The sequence below is a fragment of the Lontra canadensis genome, unplaced genomic scaffold (assembly GCF_010015895.1).
Source record: "Lontra canadensis isolate GAN:19392208 unplaced genomic scaffold, GSC_riverotter_1.0 scaffold9, whole genome shotgun sequence".
Taxonomy (NCBI): domain Eukaryota; kingdom Metazoa; phylum Chordata; class Mammalia; order Carnivora; family Mustelidae; genus Lontra; species Lontra canadensis.
This window is the reverse complement of record NW_022631003.1, coordinates 37,331,541-37,349,070: the sequence shown is the minus strand read 5'-3', so window position 1 is coordinate 37,349,070 and position 17,530 is coordinate 37,331,541. Positions and strand designations below refer to the sequence as shown.

The following is a 17,530-nucleotide window of genomic DNA, read 5'->3' as shown; positions in this document are numbered from 1 at the left end:
CACCCAGGTGCTCCACTTGCATGCTTTTTTTTAATAAGTAAAGAAAAATTTCCCAGAAGCCTCCATCAGATATCCTCATTTTATATTGCCCGGAATTCTTTCACCTGTCCCTTCTTAAATCAATTCCTGGTGAGAAAAATGAAACTACTGTTCCTTTCTCAAACCGATCACATTTAACCCAAGGCTGGGCCTACCTCCACTGAGAGGCAAGGGTGGGGAACACTTGAACAAAGCCGGGGTTTTATTGAACAAGAACAAAAGGGGCGGCAGAGTAGTCAACCAACACCGCCTGCCATCTGTAAGGACATCTGAAGAAGAAAGAATTTACCTTTTTTTTTCTTTTTTTTTAAGAATTCAACATTTTTTAGCAATCTGACTTCATTTGGCCTGTAGGAGAAGTGTTGTCTCAAATGCCACAGGACAAAGGACAAGTGTGTCTGTTGCATTGCATTTAGGACAAAGTCTGTGAGGGTTTGTGGATGAAGAATGATGGAAGAGTTGGGAACTGCAGTTAAACCAATAATCATGATTTCGAGGAGAAAAATGAAGATGATGGCCAGCTGAACAGTAAGGTGGAATAAAATCATTTTGGAAATACTGTGCCTCTTTTTAATTTTCGTGACATCTACCATTCCTCACCTTTAACTAGTAATTATGGACCCCAAGTTTTACCTTCATGGACCACATCATCTTAGAACATCAGGCCGGAGCCCGAGGTATCTGTATAATCTCATTTCCTCAGTGAGACATCAATTTGGCCAGTAGACACAGCGTGGACTGGAATTCTGACTTTACCCTTCCCTGGCTGCATGACTCTGGGGAGTTACTTTAACTTTCTGAGTCACTGGGAAAATGGAGTGGACAACTACCGCTTCACTGGATGGTTCAGGGAATAAGATGAGGTGATGTTTTCATCATGCTTGGCTCCTGGGCATTCAGTACAAGGTAGCCTTGATGGCCTCCTATAGACTGGTCTGTCACCCAGGGGTTCCCCAGACTTCAGCTTCTCCAGTCTAATTCCCCTGCTTTTCACAGTGGCCCAGGAATCATCTTAGAGCAGAAAGCAAATTCCATAGTGATGAAACAGGAACTGGGAAGAGAGATGAACACTTTCCTGTTGAATCTCCTCGTCTCTCCAGCCCCTCCTCGTGCCTCCTGGTTCTGCTCACTTCACTTCTGCTAATCCATAATTCACACCAAACTCTATCCTGAAGAACTCAAATCAGGGAAAACTTGCAGGAGCACAAAATGAAAGGACTCCCTTTACTACTAGGGTTGCAGTGGGAGATAGTATGTTCTTGCTAACCCCGGAGGAAATATTGAATAAGCTTTTCTATTAAAGAAACACATTTGTGCTACTTAGGGTAAATAATGCATCAGGTCAAACAGTAGCACTTAGCTTCCTTTTCTGGAAAGAAAAAAAAAAAAAGGATTTTTTTTTTCTTAGAGTATTCTGATACTTTTCTGAAGTTAATGCTTTATGTGTATATGAAAGTATGGGTGTGACATAGACTGCTCATTACCCTCACGACGTCCTTTCTCTCCTCCCATTACAAGAGAATTTTTGATAGGACACGCGGTGCCCAGTGTAAAGACTGTATTTCCCTGACTCACATGGCAGCTGAGCTGAAGGCATGTGAGTAAATGCTAGCTTGCAGCACGGAAGTAAAGTATAATCCTACAGCCTCTCAAAACCTTCCTTAAAACAGTGGGCACATACCTACTTTGCCCTCATTTATCCCCTTTCTCCATTCTGCCTGGAATGCTGACATTACCTGCCTTACCACAAGGAGGAAGGCCACACTCTGGTGTCGTGGGACAGTGATCTCAGTGGAACCCGGTCATACCAGTTCAGGGCCACTTACCTTCAGACACTGCACACATGAGAGAGAAATAAAATTTTATTGGGTGTAAGCTGTTATTATTTTAGTTTTTATATATCTCACAATCAAACTTAATTCTAACCATCACTTCTTAACACTACTATAGAGAGCAAAATGTTTTAGTTTTTGTATCTCACAATCAAAATTCTAACTATCACTTCTTAACACTATTATATAGAGCAAAACCAAATCAAGAAAATTTCCAAACCAGAAGATACAGTGTTTCTGTCCTAGATCAAAATGCCAACTAGAAGATTAAACTGCTTGTGAGAATACAGAAAAAGAGAAGTAAATTTGGTGAGTTAATTTTGGACTTCAGATTTATTTATTCTGTTGATAAGCCTTTTTACAAAGCAGTCTTCAGCCACATTGTGAAATTATTTCTACTCAATAAAAAAATACATACATTTCCAAGAGGGAACTGGAAGGCACAGTTTTGACCTAATGGTGTCATATTTCCCCTGGAAAGCACACTCTGGGGCATATTGCCCCATAAAATCGTAGTGCTGAAATATAAACCTTGTAAAACCATGTGAGAAAGAAACCTGTTTTATACGATGTATTTGCTGACAAATGTCAAGAGGAAATAATTTCTACAAAATGAAAAGAACCATTAAGTAGTCTAATTAGGTCACAAACATTTTTAAAACTTCTACTGGAAAACCACCTATGGTTGACTAATACTCTGTATCCCCCAGATGCTCTATATGATAAAAGGCACCCAATTTCTGACCTGCATTCTATGATATTAAAAAATAATGCTATGTCATAATAACCAGGCCTGTATGGATTTGTGGCCATTTTGCTTCACAGATCTTGCCTTTGGACACTCAGCACCCAGTCCTACCTCTTCTAAATTCCCTCCTGTGTCCTAGGCACTAGGAGGCAAGAAGCTACCTTTTTCACTCTCTCACTGTTAGAGTTTAGAATACAGCTTGGGTTCTGCCAGTACGATGCAGGCGGGGAGGAAGGTGGAGGCCATGTTCCAGCTGCTACTGCGTTTGGCAAGCAAGTCCCAATGGATGTAAGTGTACCAATGTCTGGTCACCAGCTCCATGCACGTTGGTAGCTGTGATAGTGACTGGTGTGATGGTAGGACCAGCAGCAGCTGACCTTCTGACTTCCACTTGTCCAGCTCTTGCAGGAGTATGTGAACACCCAAAGTCCTTTCTACTTATACACTGTTGTATGGGTAGAAATTCTACTCTGTTAGAGTGAGTTCTGTTTTCTGTGCTGAACCCTAAGAGAGTATTCTAGTCACTCATATATTTGCCACGAATTGGGGAAATTAGTTTCCCAGAAGAGCATAATCATTTAACTGAGTTCTTTAATGTTAAAAAGGGATCTTTGGTATATCATAAAGATTGGTGTTTCTTAAACATTGAACTCAACTTAAATATTTGGTTTTTAATACACATATAATTTTTCTATAAAATTTTTACTTGATCTTTGATTACTATTTCAATAAGTAATAAGTTTAACAGTAATTTATCCCAAATAATTAACCTTTAATTAATTATATGTTGGTTAAGCATGATAAACAATAATCATGCTTATTCAGTGTATCTCAAGGCCTTCATACACCCAACATATTAGATCCAAATATTTAATTAAACTTGACTAAGTTAAATGGTGCTAAGAAACCTGAAACATACAGACTTGAAATATCCAATTCCTTTAGACAGTCAAATACTATTTTCAAACTATATCAAAAACCTTCCTCATAAAAATCATAAGACTAATATTAATTAAACATATCAAATTAAAATCACAAGTACAGGGGGATCTGGCTGGCCCAGTTGGAAGAGCCTGGGATTTTTTTTTTTTTTAAGATTTTATCTACTTATTTGACAGAGATCACAAGTAGGCAGAAAGGCAGGCAGAGAGAGAGAGGGGGAAGCAGGCTCCCCGCTGAGCAAAGAGCCCAATGTGGGGCTCGAACCCAGGACCCTGAGATCATGACTTGAGCTGAAGGCAGAGGATTTAACCCACTGAGCCACCCAGGTGCCCCAAGCATGGGATTCTTGATCTCAATTTTGGGGTCATGAGTCCGAGCCTCACATTGGGTGTAGAGATTACCAGAAAATAAATAAAACTTAAAAAAATAAATAAAATTACAAGTACAAAATGCCAGATCTCCTTAATTGTATTAAATATATTAAATAGCAAATAGAGGCAGATTATAATGATTTTTAAAACTTCATCTCTGGGTGTATATAGAAGTATTAATATTATTTTGATTCATGTCATCATTTCTATGATGGCTAGAGCCTTTGCAAGGTTACAAAATCACCTGTATAACTAAAGAAAGCAGTACACCTGAAACTAATATAACACTGTATTAAACTATACTGGATAATAAAATCAGTTATATAGGAATGCCTGGGTGGCTTAGTTGGCTAAGCATCTGCTTTCTGCTCAGGTCATGATTCCAGAGTCCTGGGATGTAGCCCTGCCTCATCTCCTCAGAGGCCGCTGCTCAGTGGGGAGTCTGCTTCTCCCTCTGCCTCTCCCCCTGCTTGTGGTTGCATATGTGTGCATTCTCTCTCTCTCTCTCTCTCTCTCTCTCTCTCAAATAAATAAAATCTTTAAAATAAGTTACATAAATAAATAAAAATAAAGAAAGCAGATGGTAGTCTAAGTTCATTGGTATGAAATCCAGGACCAAAATGCTATCTCGGTGTGATTATAGGCAGAGATTCCAGATGTGGACAAGGGGTCTAGATGCTGGTCCCATTTGATTCTACCTGAGCCACCCAAACCTCAGATGATCTCCCTCTGCCTTTTCTCACAGATTATCCTTCTTACAGTAATAGGACTTTGGAAGCACATGCTTTGTCTGATACCTGGACCCCTTCCCCAATCTCTAACAACATTTTATTGTCTTGCTTGGGTGGGGTGAACGACTTACTCAGACACACACACAGTCTCACACACGAAGCAAGATGGTGGCAAGTTTCTCCTGCTGGATTAGAGTTAACGGAGTCCTGCAAGCACACAGAGTAATTAATGTTCTTATGCGTTACTTTATTACCTTTAAAGCCATCATACTGTAAACATTGTAAGGAAAGCTCTAACTTTGGGCCCTGATACAAAAAGTCTACAATAAATAAAAATTAGTAAACAACACTCCTTTGAGGGAAACACACACACACACACACACCTTCTTCCTTTTTCCCTCCTGGGGGGGAAAAACATTGCTCCTGACAGCTCAGTGGATTTATTTATTTTTTTTTTTAAAGATTTTATTTATTTATTTGACAGACAGAAATCACAAGCAGGCAGAGAGGCAGGCAGAGAGAGAGGAAGGGAAGCAGACTCCCTGCCGAGCAGAGAGCCCGATGCGGGGCTCGATCCCAGGACCCTGAGATCATGACCTGAGCCGAAGGCAGCGGCTTAACCCACTGAGCCACCCAGGCGCCCCAGCTCAGTGGATTTAAACTCATTGGAAATGAAAGGCACTTCCAGATCTTGAATTTATATCCTTCAAAGAAATTTATCTGAATCAAGAATACTAAGCCATTTTAGATGTTTTAAAATCATTTTTGAACAAACCCCTGTGGGGGCATTTGCTTTAAAAAGTTTTAGCTTAATTTTGGCAAGCAGATAATTAAAGCCATTGATTTGTTCTGTCGTTAGCTCCTTGAAATTATACTGAGGGCCAGATTGTCTTGTAGGAATTGCTTCTTCATCAGGAAAACCGTTAGAGAAAGGTTATTTCCAGCAATGCTATATTTAGCAAATTAATCTTTTTTGAAAAACTATTCACATTAGTGTACTGTAAAATCCCAAGCAACTAGTCAAATTCCTTATTGTTAGAGTTGTTGGCTGAAGTTCAGCATCTTGTAATTCACTGCCTATGATTCATCATCTTGAATAGGCATGTTCGGGGCTGAGGTCCCATGTTTGATAATCACAGCAATAAAACTCAAAGGATCAGAGTTATTTGTGAGATACTCATACACAAAATTTGTTTTTATAGACCACAATTATTATTGATTTTGCTGATTCTTTTAACATCATTATTTTTTAATAACACATAATGTATTATTTGCCCCAGGGGTACAGGTCTGTGAATCATCAGTGTTACACATTTCACAGCATTCACATACCTAATACACATAGCACATACCCTTCCCAGTATCCATCACCCAGCCACCCTCTCTCTACCCTCCCACCCCCCAGCAATCCTCAGTTTGTTTCCTGCGATTAACAGTCTCTTACGTTTCCTCTCCCTCTCTGGCCCCATCTTGTTTCGTTTTTTCCCTCTCTACCCACCACGATCCTCTGCCCTGCCTCTCAAATTCCTCATATCAGAGAGATCATGTGATAATTGTCTTTAAAGACAGGATTCCTTCATATATCTTTCTAATGTAGAATCACAGTTTATCAATTATAAAACATTTTTATTTCATTTTTGAAAAATTTTTATGTTAGGTATGCTCTAACTAAAACCAACCATTATAGATTAACAGACTCTAATGATTAAGTGGAAGACATTTCTATCAAAACAAAAAGTTCCTCTGTGAAAAGGATATTTCTGTCTGTTTTGTGCCGTTGCATGGAAGTCAACAACTAGAGATTTAAGGCTTTGGTCAAATACAAAACCTCTTTTAAAAAACAAACTCTCATAGACAAGTTAGTACCCAAAGTTCCAACCAACAACATCAGACAATATAAAAGAAATCAATGGCATCGCTCATCATATAATGGAATAATATACAGTAAGAGAAAAGAACAAGCTGCCGCTATAATCACCAGTAAAAATGAAAACTAAATTAGATCATGTTAAGCAGGAAGAGACTGAAGTAGGATAAGTCCATTTAAACTAAACTAAAAAATATTTTTAGGAATATTTATGTGTCTTTAAAAAGCCATAAAGGAATGCATGAGAGAAGTGTTTTTAAGAACACATGTCTGAGGGTTTTGAAGGGGTGTGGGGGTGGGAACTAGGAACCAGGTGGTGGGTATTGGAGAGGGCACGGATTGCATGGAGCACTGGGTGTGGTGCAAAAACAATGAATACTGTTATGCTGAATAAATAAATAAGTAAATAAATAAATAAATAAAGCTGGGTGGCAGGGGGGAAGAACACATGTAAAGAAGATCTTTGTAGGGGTGCTCCCTGCTTGCCATGTCAAGAACGGTGTCATATCCGTGAATGTAATGTCATATCCATTCTGTAGTGTGTGTAGAGAAGTATTTAAGCACATGTGAAATAAGATGGTTATAAGGGAAAAAATCATGTTGCAGGTTGAATGGTTTCCTTGAGCCCAATCTCACTGGTGTCTTAATTTTTAAAAAAAGAGGAGCTATGAAGAGTAGCCAGTAAATGATTAACATCAAATGTGGCTCAGCAGTTACCTCTGTAGAGGATACAATTAAGGAGATTTATGTAGGGGTTTCCAAGGTATTGGAAATGCTCTATAATATAGTAGATAATATTGTAAGTTCTCTAGTGTGATATATATCATGATTAAAAGTTTAAAACTAATTTAAAAATTAAAGATGATCTCAGGACACCTGTATGGCTCAGTCGGTTAAGCCTCTGCCTTCCACTCAGGTCATGATCCCAGGGTCCTGGGATCTAGTCCCATATCCGGTTTCTTGCTCAGCAGGGAGTCTGCTTCTCCCTCTGCCTGCCGCTCCTCCTGCTTGTGCTCTCTATCTGTCTCTCTATCTGACAAATAAACAAAATCTTAAAAAAAAAAATTAAAGATGATCTGCCATGATTTGAAAGTGAACAGGGCCAGAACTCTGAGCGGAGTCCCACTTCCATCTCTCCTTAGAGGCCAAGTTATACCACCAGGATACCCTACCTCAGGTTTGGAGCACACCCATCCAGCATCTGGGAGTGTTAGCAATCACTGTCTCTGAGCTGATACCCTCTCTGGGACTTGCCTTTGACTGAAGACGGCCATAACCTTGAGATCATGCCCCTTTCCCTGGAAAAGCCCGTATCTCCAGACCGGTTAAGTTGAGATTACAGGAATTCTTCTCTTTTGCACTTTGCTTTATTGCTCTTTCCAGATACCATGCTTTTTACAAGTTGAAGGTCTTGGCAACCCTGCATCAAGCAAGTCAATTGGCACCTTTTTGACAATAGCATTCTCTTCACTTCATACCTCTGTGCCATATTTTGATAATTCTCACACTATTTCAGAGTTTTTATTATACTTGTTATGGTTGATCTGTGATCAGTCATCTTTGATGTTATTATTGTCATTGTTGGAGGGTCCTATGAACCCTACCCAATAAGACAGCAAATTTAATTGATAAATGTGTGTGTTCTGACTGCTCCACCAATTGGCTATTCCCCCATCTCTCTGTCTCACCTCGGGGCCCCCCTATTTCCTGAGACACAGATTGAAATTAGGCCAGTTAGTAACCCTACAATGGCCTTCAAACGTTCAAGTGGAAGGAAGAGTTGCACATCTCTCACTTTAAATCAAAAGCTAGAAATGATTGAGCTCAGTGAGGAAGGCACGTTGAAAGCCAAGACTGGCTGAAAGCCAGGCCACTTGCACCAGTTAACCAAGTTGTGAATGCAAAGGAGAAGGTCTTGAAGGAAATTGAAAGTTCACTCCAGCGAAACATGAAAGATAAGAAAAGCAAAACAGCCTTATTGCTGATAGGGAGAAAGTTTCAGTAGTCTGGATAGAAGATCAAACCAGCCACAACATTCCCTTAAGCCAGAGCCTACTCCACAGGAAGTCCCTAACTCTCTTCCATTCTGTGAAATCTGAGAGAGGTGGGGAACCTGCAGAAAGGAAGTTGGAAGTTAGCAGAGTTTCCTTCATGAGGTTTAAGGAAAGAAGCTATCTCCATAACATAACAGTGTAAGGTGAAGCAGCAAGTTATCAAGATCTAACTAATGGTCACCTGGGTGACTCAGTCTGCTAAGTAAGTGTCTGACTTTGGCTCGGGTCATGATGTGGGGTCCCTGGGATTGAACCCTGTGTCAGGCTCCCTGCTCAGCAGGGAGTCTGCTTCTCTTTCTCCCCTGCCCCTGCTCATGCTCTTGCTCTCTCAAATAAATAAAATTTTTAAAAAAATCTTGCTAAGATAACTAATAAAAGTAGCTACACTAAACAACAGATTTTCAATGGAGACCAAGCAGCTTTATATTAGAAGAAGATGCCATCTAGGACTTCCACAGCTAGAGAGGAGAAGCCAATGCCGGGCTTCAAAAAACAGGCTGACTCTTTTGTTAGGGGCTATTGCAGCTGGGACTCTAAGTTGAAGCCAATGCTCACCGACCATTTCCAAAACCCTAGGGCTCTTAAGAATTATGCTAAATCTACTTTGCCTGTGCTCTATCGAGGGAACAACAAACCCTGGGTAGTAGCACATTTGTTTACAACATAGTTTACTGAATATTTTAAGCTCACGGTTAAGATGTACTCAGAAAAAAAAAAAAAAAAAGATTCCTTTCAAAATATTACTGTTCATTGACAGTGTGCCTGATCACCCAACAGAACAGATGGAGACATCCAAGATGAATGTTGTTTTCATACCTGCTGACGCAACATTCATTCTGCAGCCCATGGACCAAAGAGTAATTTTGACTTCCCAGTCTTCTTATTTAAAAATTTCATTGTGTATGGGTATAGCTGCCATTGATAGTGATTCCTCTGAAGGATTGGGGCAAAGTAAACTGAAAGCCTTCGGAAAAGGATTCACCATTCTAGAGGTCATTAAGAACATTCGTGACTCATGGGAAGAGATCAGAATATCGACATGAACAAGTGTTGGGAAGAAGTTGATTCCAACCCTCATGGATGCCTTGGAGGGGTTCAGGACTTCAGTAGAGGAAGTAACTGCTGATGCGGTGGAAACAGCCAGAGAACGAGAATTGGAAGGGGAGCCTGAAGCTGGGACTGAATTGCTGCAGTCTCCTGATAAAACCTTAATGCAAGAGCAGTTGCTTCATATGGATGAGCAAAGAAAGTGGTTTCTTGAGAAGGAATCTACTCCTGGTGAAAATACCATGAGCATTGTTGAAAGGACAACGAAGGATTTAGAATATTACATCAACTAGCTGATGAAGCAGCAGCAGGGTTGGAGAGGAATGATTCTAATTTTGAAAGAAGTTCTGCTGCATCAGGCTCCCTGCTCAGCGGGAAGCCTGCTTTTCCCTCTCCCACTCCCCCTGCTTGCATTCCCTCTCTCACTATCTCTGTCAAATAAATAAATTTTAAAAACTTTTTAAAAAAAGCTAGTTAGATATTGAAAACAGATATCACTCTATAAAGTGGCATATTATCAAAATTAGACTGTATTGAACCTCTTCACTTTGTGAGGTGTGGGTTGTTTTTTGTTTGTTTGCTTGCTTATTTGTTTAGAAATATTTTTTTCTTATCAGGGACATTTACTTATTTATTTATTTATTTTAAATTTTTTTCTTTAAAGATTTTATTTACTTGAGAGAGAGGGCATGAGAAGGGAGAATGTCAGAGGGAGAATCAGACTCCCTGCTGACCAGGGAGCCTGATGCAGGACTCAATCCTGATACTCCAGGATCATGACCTAAACTGAAGGCAGTCGCTTAACCAACTGACCCACCCAGGCGCTCTTATCAGGGACCTCTTAAAGGAACAAAGATACTCTAACATTTTGAATTTGAACCTCCAAGATGGAATTTCCAGGTTTGTTTATGTAGATGTGAGGCATTGTTTCTCAAATATAATGAAAACAAAATATAAAAGCCTAAATTTTGCCTTCTAAAGAAATAATAACAATTCCAATGATCCCATGTCAGTGATGGGACCTCTTAAACAGGCTGGTGTTTAGGAGCTGATATTTAGAGGTGAGAAAGTAAAAGCAAAGGTACCAATATCTGGTGCATGATCCCAGCATTTGTTTTTCAGTGCTATTTGAGAATTAGCTGGTAACTTCCAAGCTCTGCCTTAAATAGAAAATATCACTCTTCTGTCAGTTCTGCTTAACAGCAAGGGAAGCTCTGCAGGGACCTCCTAGATTATGCAATAATGGGAACGTTTGAGAGAGGCACAAAGGATCTATTTTGGCTGAAAATGGAAAAGAGTACAGAAATCATCTGAAGGCTGCTGGGTTTCATGTTGAAAGGAGGAATGTAAAACTGCACTATCATTTGGGTTCCTTCAGTCTTTCTGGTAACAATGTCCATTCAGATGTGAACTCTATGAACCTACCCATCTGGAATTTCTAAGAATTTCACCTGTTCAAGGAATTATCCAGTGACTATTTCTTTCTGAAAATGGTGCTAAGGAATATTTTTTAAGATGTTATTTATTTATTTCTTTGTTTATTTTTAGTGAGAGAGAGCACAGGCCAAGGAGGAAGGAGAGGGAGGGGGAAAAATATCTCGAGCAGACTCCACTGAACATGGAGCCTGATGCAGGGCTCGATATCACGACCCTGATACCACGACCCAAGCCGAAACCAAGAGTCAGATAGTCAACCGACTGAGCCACCCAGGTACCCCTGTACTAAGGAATATTTAGTGGGAAAGCATGACAGTTGATTATCTCAGTGTCAACATAAAGAAGCCGATGTATCCCCCAAATGCTTATCAACTTGCCCTTGGATTATGTTAAGGTTATGCCATCTTTGAGCATGCCCAAACCTTTTCAATACCATTCCTTTCTTTCTTCTTTCATTTAACAGATAGTTATTTGGTACCTGCTATGTGTCAGATACAGTGCTCAGCACCAGGAATATGTTGAAAACATAAAGATGACCCTACAGCCATCTACCCTTATAGAACTTAGGTTTTGTAAGTCTACGGCTTCATTGAGAGTTGACAGTTTCTGTATAACATTGACTGGCAAAAAGCTTTACGTAGTTATCTATCACCCACTGCATAAAGTGGCATTTTTTTTCTTTGTTCTGAAACTATTTCAAAAACTGCTCACCTCTCCGCAGACATACCGCCACCACATACGACCCTCCCAAACTGATGGTTCATCCAACATAGCTTATTTCAAAGGCCTTTCTCTAGAGTTGTTCTGAAGAAGGCAGTAAATTCGATTACATGTTCCAAGCAAGTCCCCTGAGATCAGAGCAAGGTTAACTCTCACGTTGGGGGTTCACACTGGGTGCCAGGCATCGTGCTACACTTTTCACTGCAGCGTCTCCACGACGCACCTCTCCGTGCCTCCATTTTCTGCAGGAGGTAGTTAAGACTCTGGAGGTTACGTTGTTCCTGGCCACATAGTGAGTAAAATGGCGGAGCCAGAATTCAAACCTCAGACTCTGAGACTCCAAATGCCATACTCTCTTCTCTAGACATGTTCTCTGAAAGGAAATCCAAGAGGATTGCATAGATTCTTCTGTTGATTCATTCTGTTTGTTCTACAGTGTTTTGCTCAGTTTCATCTGGACTTCAAGAAAGCTCTTACCACTGCTGTCTCAGGCTGAAGTGGTCCGCTTGACTATCTCTTTGTTGTCAAGACTTCCTTAAACTCTGGAAATGATAAGCTTGGTTATATTGTTCATCTTTCTGCTATGAAGTTGTTTTTTATCTTATCTTTAATAATCCCTGTCATATACAGAAACTTTCACTCTCTCAGACCCAGCCTTGCTCAACTTGCTTTCCAGTCTGGCATTAGTGTACATGGAATGTACTTGTTATAATAACTATTAACAATTTCATTGTAACTAGCTAGTATAACACAGCTGACCCTTGAACAATAAGGGTTGGAACCGCTTATCTGCTCTCCATGTAGTTTTTTTTCTGATATGTACATTATAGTACTATAAATGTATTTTCTCTTCCTTGTGACTTTCTTAACATTTTCTTTTGCCTGGCTTTATGGTAAGAACAGATATATAATATATACAACATACAAAATATGTGTTAATTGACTGTTTATGTTACTGGTAAGGTTTCTGGTCAATAGTGGGTCATTAGTAGTTAAGTTTTTAAGGAGCCAAAATTCAGATGCAGATTTTCAGCTGCACAGGGGGACAGCACCCCTCACCCCCGCATATAGTAGCCACTACCCTCGGTCCTCTAGCTAGAACCATGCTAACTTTACACAGTTCTCCAGACCCTCCATGCGTGTGCTCGCATAATTCTGTGTCTTTGCTCATGCAGTGCCATTCACCTGAAATATCTTCTGCCCTTTGTTTTCATCTGGCAAACCTCCTCTCTTCTCCTTCTAAAAGTTCCTACAACTCAAGGAATTATTGTGATTGTATCCCAGATACGCCAAGTTGAGTTGCTTGTTCAAACTGTTGTGTTAAGGTTTTATGGTCCTATTACCTGTCCATTATATTGTAGACATCTGTGTACTGTCTCCCCTGCCAGGCAGTTAATTGATTGAGCTCATGAGTGGTGTCTTATCTATGGATATGTAACATCTCATGCAAGGCTTGGCACAGAACAGGTGTTCAATAAATTTTAATTATTGAACAGGTGAAGTGGTACAGATTTAATGCTTATATTTTGAAATAAATATGTCTTTTGCTGTATCTTATGTAGTGACCTGCTACTTTCCTTTCTCCTCCTCTCTACTTAACATGTGAAGATACATGAGGGGCTCCTGGGTGGCTCAGTTGATTAGGCCATTGCCTTCATGACTCAGGTCATCTCAGAGTCCTGGGATTGAGTCCCATATTGGGCTTCCCCTGCTCTGCAGGGTGTCTGCTTCTCCCTCTCCTTCTGCCTGCCACTCCCCCAGCTTGTGCTCGCTCTCTTTCTCTCTGTCAAATAAATAAGTAAAATCTTAAAAAAAAAAAAAAAAAGATATGTGAAATGATTAAAACTTCAAGCCAGGCTGTGGGAAAATAGTGAGTTGATTTTTTTTCCCCACAGAGACATCCTTTTGACTCAGCCCCTCAATTTGACTTACCTCCTTTATCAACATTATTTTCCAATTTTAAAGCATGACCAGTATTGTTTTCAGTATTGTAATTTACTGGGTGTGTCCTTTGGTCATTACTCTACACATCTTACCCCCAGTTTTTTGTTTGATCGTTTTGTTTGTTTGTAGGATCCTCAGGTTGGCCTTTCTGTGCCCTTCCCTGACTCCCTGGCCCTTTTTCCCCTGCCAATTTGATCTCCTGGGATACTGTGGAGGTTATAAATTCTCCAGAGGGGAAAAACTCAAACGATAATCCAAGTCCTTTACACAAAAGAGAATGTCTTTTCCTTGCACTAAAACCATCTAAATCCTTTAGGGAATATAAGCAAAATGCAACGGGGCAAATGCAGTCATTCATTATAAACAAACACAAGTGAATCAATGCAAGAAAACATCTCATAGATCTATGTGTATGAGGTAGCACAGAGGCTGAAATTTTGGTTCCAAAGCCAACCAAATCTAGGTCCAAATTCCAAATCTACACTTACTGTATGAGTTACCTCAATTTCATCATCCATAAGATTGGTATCAAAATTAAACTTATGTCAATTTCTAGCATCATGGTCTTGGATCATCATCTGTTGAGTAAAGCATTTAAACCAGAAGAACAGCAAGTTTCTTCTAAGTCTAAACTACTCTGTGATTTTGTTGCATGATGCATTTCTGTATTTCTTCTCTCGGTTTCTTCCTCAGATTTATAAGAGTAAAGGAGCTACCTATTATAGTTTATTGCCAGCGTTTTAGGCTTGCCACCGATTGATATTTCCCTGTCTTTCCGAACTCCAAATCCCCACAGGCACATACACAAGAACTAGTTATAGACTTCTGACAACTCTCAAAGCAGCTAAACAGCTTTCTCTTGGGCAGGGGGATTCCTACATCCAAGTTTAAATTGGAGATTGTTTTTTGTATATCAGAAATATAGGTGATAAAGCATCAGACAAGATAACTACAGCTATAATGAACAGTGGTTTAAATCTCACTGGAAAACTGTGATCACTAGGTTATTTTACTTAAAAATATGGAGATATTTAAGAATTCAAAGTACTATGCGCTATGTGCTAGGGTGAGTGCTGTGAATTGTATAAGACTGATGAATCACAGACCTGTAGCTCTGAAACAAACAATATATTATATGTTAATAAAAAATAAATAAAAGTGGGAAATTTTTTTTAAAAAAGGAAGAATTCAAAATGCCCTTCAACAGACGAATGGATAAGGAAGATATGGTCCATATATACAATGACCATATCTTCCTTATCCATATATATACAATGGAGTATTATGCCTCCATCAGAAAGGATGAATACCCAACTTTTATATCAACGTGGACGGGACTGGAGGAGATTATGCTGAGTGAATTAAGTCAAGAAGAGAAAGTCAAGTATCATATGGTTTCACTTACTTGTGGAGCATAAGGAATAGCACGGAGGACATTGGGAGATGGAGAGAAGTGAGTTGGGGGAAATCGGAGGGGGAGACAAACCATGAAAGGCTGTGGACTCTGAGAAACAAATGGAGGGTTTTGGAGGGGAGGGGAGTGGGGGGCTGGGAGGGCCTGGTGATGGGTATTATGGAGGGCACATATTGCATGGAGCACTGGGTGTGGTGCATAAACAATGAATGCTGGAACACTGAAAAGAAATAAAATAAAATGAAAAAAACTAAAAAAAAAAAAAGGAAGAATTCAAAGTAGCATCAAGCCACTGAAAAACAGAACATCCAAAAACATTTCTAAAAATTAAAATCTTTTAACTTGGTAAGAAGTGCCAGAAGACAAACTTAGTAATGATCATCAGACTGGAAAGGCTTTTGTCGAGTAGCAACTAACAATCCTGAATCTCTCTTCAGCACAGAGCAAGAAAACACCCCTTTTGAGTGCTTGGTGTCAACAGTTGCACTTGTTACTTCTCCTCATGACCTTGTGCACAAAATAGTCTGATTTCCTTATCTGCAGTTTTGTTGGTCTGTACATTAACTAACGTTTATTGGCCTTCTCAAGGTAAGGATATTCATGATGAAAGAGTAATTTCTTTTTTTTTTTATGTTTTTATTTATTTATTTGACAGACAGAGAGACCACAAGTAGGCAGAGAGGCAGGCAGAGAGAGAGGGGGAAACAAGCTCCCCGCTGAGCAGAGAGCCCGACTTGGGGCTCCATCTCAGGACCCTGAGATCATGACCTGAGCTGAAGGCAGAGGCCTAACCCACTGAGCCACCCAGGTGCCCTGAAAGAGTAATTTCTAATATGCTTTCCTCTTACACTATTATTAAATCCCAAGATAATAGGACTGTGGTTATGTGAGCTCTGTGCTCAAAGCCTACATTTTCAAAGTCAGCAAGACCCCTGTGAAAGACCATTTCTTTTTTTTTCTTTTTTTTCTTTTTTCTTTTCTTTTTTTTTTTTTTTGACATAGAGATCACAAGCAGACAGAGAGGCAGGCAGAGAGAGAGAGGGAAGCAGGCTCCCCACCGAGCAGAGAGCCTGATGAAGGGCTCAATCCCAGGAACCTGAGATCATGACCCAAGCCAAAGACAGAGACTTAACCCACTGAGCCACCCAAGCACCCCTGAAAGACCATTTCTAGCACTGAAAGAAGAGTTCAAGCTGAGTCCACCCATAGGAGACCCTCCCCTTTGACTGAGGAGAAGGTTACTTGGGCCATACTCCACAGCAGGCTTAAGAACACGTCTGTCTTTTACTCAGGATTGTGAAGAGGAAGAATCTATCTACCTGTAACATAGGAGGAGAAGAAAAAGGAGTATTTCCCCCTCATGTCTTTAATACACAAGTCATCAACACCGCCACAGCCCTCACAGATTGGAGGGGAAAAGTCCCGGTTAAAGGTGGCTGCAGGATAGAGCAATAAAAATAAAGTGTATAGAACCCGTCAGCCTTTGCCAAAAATGTTACGCACATTATTGCTTCTGCTCTTAACAATAAAACCTCATGACACTAACACTGCTGTCACCATGTTACAGATGAGAACATTGGAACAAAATGGCTAAGGGGCTTGGTGAAGGTGACTGCTGGAAAGAATCAAGCTATGATTCAAGACTATATTTGTCTTGCTCCAAAGCCTGTATTTTTCCTGCACTCTGTGGCTCCCTAGACTCCGAGAGAACTCTCCTCAGGATCCCAGAAGGCCAGTAAAGCTGCAAGAGCCAGACTAAGGCTCTGGGGGTCAACACTCACCAGCTCTCAGAGAGAAGACGTGCGTGGCTATCGTGACTTGTAACAGCAAAGCAGATACCGAGATGCAGGTGTTGAACTGCCCCTCACCTGAGGCCCCCTGCACAATTCAGATTGTGGGCCAGCAGGTCAACGTGAAGAATGAAGCCCATAGGACTAAGACCACAGATAAGACGTCGGTGTGCAGTGTGGCCTGAGCTAAGCATCGTGGAGGGCAGAGTCGAGGCTGATTTAAGGCTTAAGCCACCTGTGGAAAAACAGGAGTAAAACTGAGTTTAGACCTGTTGGGATTAGGTCAGCATCACAGAATCACAGAGCAATAATTGCCAATACCTATTAAAGCTAAAACCACTCTTTGACCAGCAATTGAATTCTAAGAATTCATACTACAGACATATTAGTACGTACATAAAGTGGCACGTGTAAGATTATTCCTGCAGCAATATTTGTAATAGCTAAATGCTGGTGCTGTTGATCATCAATATTGGCTAAATAAATGATTGACTAGATAAATTATCTTACAGCTGTTCATGAAACTATAAAAAAGAATGAGGGTCCTCTTCCTTTACTGACTAGAAACTTTGCTAAGATATAATTTTGAATCAA

General features: G+C 40.2%; 1 pseudogene; it reads left to right on the top strand.

Annotated features, from left to right (window-relative positions):
* Nucleotides 1-8,278: 8,278 nt before the first annotated feature.
* Nucleotides 8,279-17,121, top strand: LOC116866053 (annotated as a pseudogene).
* Nucleotides 17,122-17,530: the final 409 nt, after the last annotated feature.